The 3,538-nt window shown below is 45.7% G+C and overlaps 1 long non-coding RNA gene across 1 annotated transcript; it reads left to right on the forward strand.

Moving 5' to 3' along the window:
• The first annotated feature begins 833 nt into the window (after positions 1-833).
• LOC112451444 lies at positions 834-2,759 on the forward strand. The gene is made up of 3 exons (XR_003040269.2): positions 834-949; positions 2,292-2,429; positions 2,562-2,759. It is a non-coding gene; the product is annotated as an uncharacterized LOC112451444 (long non-coding RNA).
• Positions 2,760-3,538: the final 779 nt, after the last annotated feature.

The following is a 3,538-nucleotide window of genomic DNA, read 5'->3' on the forward strand; positions in this document are numbered from 1 at the left end:
CCAGGTTCTGCTGGGTCGGGAGCTGGACCCAGGTTCTGCTGGGTCGGGAGCTGGACCCAGGTTCTGTTGGGTCGGGAGCTGGAACCAGGTTCTGTTGGGTCAGGAGCTGGACCCAGGTTCTGTTTAACAAATACTGCCTCAGTGGAACTTGTTGTGTTTTTGTTCACATCAGACTTTAATAATTTCAGAACCTGGTAAAGAACCTAAAACCTTAAACTGAAGGATGATGGACTGTGGAAGCAGAGGTGTGTGTGTGTGTGTGTGTGTGAATCAGTCATTCTTACTGCAGTTTAAAAGGTTGGACACATTGAAAAGGAAGCCACAGAAACACCCTCACACACACACACACAGACACACACACACACCCACACACTCACACACACACACAGACACACACACCTGGATGATTATTGCCTCTCCTGTGAGGACCGTCCTCAGCATCATGAACCCTCCCATCCATCAGTCGGTGCAGCCAAACACTGACTGTTTGTTTCCTCGTCAAGTAAATTAGTTTCACTCTGCAACTAAATGAAGTTTTGTTTATGCTGCAGGAAAGAATCAACATTTGTGTTGTTCGTATTGATGGGTTTGGAGTTCTGATTGATTCTTTCCTGTCTGTCGTCTGTAGTTCCATGTTCTCGATTTAAAGACAAACTCAGAGTCGCCTCAGGTTAACGGAGTGAACCCAGACTGCAGACCCATCTGATTTATTCCACAAGAACAGGAAACAAAACGCTGAGAGGAAGACTGACAGGTAAACGGGAACAGGTGAAGTGGGCGGGGCTTGCTGACGAACCCAGAGGACACGGAGCAGAACCGCACAGGAACACAGGAGCAAACAGAACAAACGTAAAACATGAAAATCAAAAAACAAGCAAAGTGACAGAAGGCTGGGACCAGGATGCTGTCAGTTTCATCACATATTTCAAGAGCATAAATGTAAAATCAGGTGACTGTAGTTGAATCTTTTCTTTTCTCCCTCCTGTTATTATTTTAACTCCTTCAGAACATTTTTACCCTTTAATTGAAACCGTCTCTGCTCGTTAGTCCGTCCTCCGTCCTCGCGGTCCAGTTAGGCTTCGTTTGAACTCATTATCGTGTCTCTGCAGCCCTCAGCTCTCCTATCATCCTGTGATCTTCTTCTCTGCTCCTTCACAGCTGCCACTTTCTGAAAGGCTCCAGTTCTTATCCTCCCATTATCCTCTTTCTTTGCTTTGCTTGTGCAGACAACACTTTCCTCCTCCTCCTCCTCACTCTGGTTCCATTTCCTGGATGTGATGCTGAAGTGTTAATGAAGCCTGAAGTCAGGCTGAGGAGGAATCTGCAGCTTGAAGATTTCTGACAGTTTCAAAAGGAAATATTTAAAGGAGTCCATCTTTGTGTGGATTTCCTGCAGCCCGTCAGCTCAGTTTGACCACAAACTGCTGAAACATTCAACGTTGTTGTTTCCTAATTAATTCTTCACTTACGGCGTCGATCTGCCACCTACAGAGAGGACAACTGTTGTGTCGTTTGTCAGCACAGCTTTCCTTTTTCATGTTCAAATGTTTAGGAAAAACAGCAAAGACAAAAAGCCCAGTTTGTTCAAAAAGAAATCAGTTTGTTTTTTAGAAGAGGAAGATGTGGACAAAATGTTCTGATAGAAATATCATCCATATTCCTTCAGCAGTGACAGGAAATGATTAAACTGAATAATTCATGAATTAAACTCCAAACACAACAGATGCCAGAGATGTTCTGTCTCAGAGTGACTCCATTCAGAACCACGGTAAGAACGGCTGAGCGACGCTTTAATGCAGCTTTGTTTCAGTTTTCTCTCACATCTTCAGGACAAAGACGTCCAAGTTACTCAGATATCTGCAGGTCAGACTCAAATACAGCCTGAGATGGGTTCCAAAGGAGCCAGCTACGGTGGAGAACACGTTTAAACATCCCGGGAGTCTGATTCCCGTCTGCAGGTCACACCCAGAGGGAATGCTTGTCACCCGCCGCCTCACACGCCTCAGGTTTTAAACAAAGATCTGCCACAGTATCTGTCAAACGGACAGTTGGAGCCATTTTTGTGTCTGCTGAAGTTGAGAGAGACACAGGTAGTTACATGATTGCCCGCCTCTCGTGGCAGCAGGCAATAAAAACGTGACATCAGGAAAAAGCTGAAACAATAAAGTGAGAATGGTTTACAGAGAAGAAAGGATGAAGTTGTTGTTTTCCTGATGTAAATAACTCGATGCTTCACCTCGTCAGTCTCATCATGTGTTGACAGCTCTGCTTCTAAAACGCTGTCATTTCAGACCCTGGGATCCGTGAAATTCTGAGGGCACAAAAAGCACATTTCCCAGGTGTGGATGAACGTAAACCTGATGCTGCGTGTAGCTGACAGTTACAGCGGCGCCCGTTAGGATCCATGGGACATTACCAGCAGCTCGGCTGTAAGTGTACGATGGGATTATGTCCCTGTGGATAATTGGTTCATCCCTGACAGAGCTGTAATGGATGGTTTACAGCAGCTACTGTGTCCTTTTGATCTTCTTGTCGTTTGTTTTTACCTCCATCCTCCTCAGCAACTCGTTCAGCACAACAGCAGCCCAGTTCCTTCATCCTGTGACCTTTGACCGGCGGCGTTCAGGTCACCTAACAGTAACGTCAGGCGCCGGATCGGACGACCGAAGGAGGATCAACTGTTTGATGCGGCAAACTGAGACACTCAGGATGGCAGCCAGATGATGAACAGTTCAAGCATTCGTGTCCTGGTGCTCCTAGTCCAGGTGAGTCTCCGGGTCCTTCAGTCATTTTAGGGCTTATTAAGTCACACTAAGTCTAGTCCCTCATCCAGAACCAATTTATCATGGAGCAAACTGTCCACACCAACAGTCCATGGTCCTTGGGACACTCGGACCCTCCACCATGAGAAGCTGGGGGTTCACAGACAGCAGAATATCTTCTCCAAGTTGGAAAAGAGCTGCTGCCTCATGGAGGACAAGAAGTATGTGAAGGTTTTGTTCAGGAGTTGGGACAGAACGAAGAGGGAAGCTGACAGGTGGATCAGGACGGTATCTACAGCGACATGGACACTGGACGTCTTTGTGGTGAAGACAGAGTTGGACAGGTGGCTCCTCCTCTATGTTCAACCCTCAGTTTGGGTCATAAACTTGTTAACGGATGAAAAAAACAAGCGCCTGGATGGTTTTAGCTTCTGGTAAGGACCCCTCCTGAAGGAGGTGTTTCAGAGGAGACCCAGAGACGTCTCCCGTCAGGAGGAGACCCGAAGAGTTTGCATTTAAATATATTTAGACCTAAACTATCTCTACATGTTAAAAAGTTTAATCTGTTCAAACAAAAGTTTACAATCTGAACAGGAAGCCTGCATCATTGCTGCAGGTTTTCTTTGTTTCTGTCATGTTTTAATTCTAACTTTCTCAAAACTGTCAGAGTTTAAACAACAAACACGTTTTAATTTTCTCTAAATCCCATTTAAACCAACCCCTGAATGTTGGAGCAGCTCAGCAGCACAAACAGGAAGCTCAGAGGTTTAATCCTC

The sequence above is a fragment of the Kryptolebias marmoratus genome, linkage group LG7 (genome assembly GCF_001649575.2).
Source record: "Kryptolebias marmoratus isolate JLee-2015 linkage group LG7, ASM164957v2, whole genome shotgun sequence".
NCBI classification, from domain to species: Eukaryota; Metazoa; Chordata; class Actinopteri; order Cyprinodontiformes; family Rivulidae; genus Kryptolebias; species Kryptolebias marmoratus.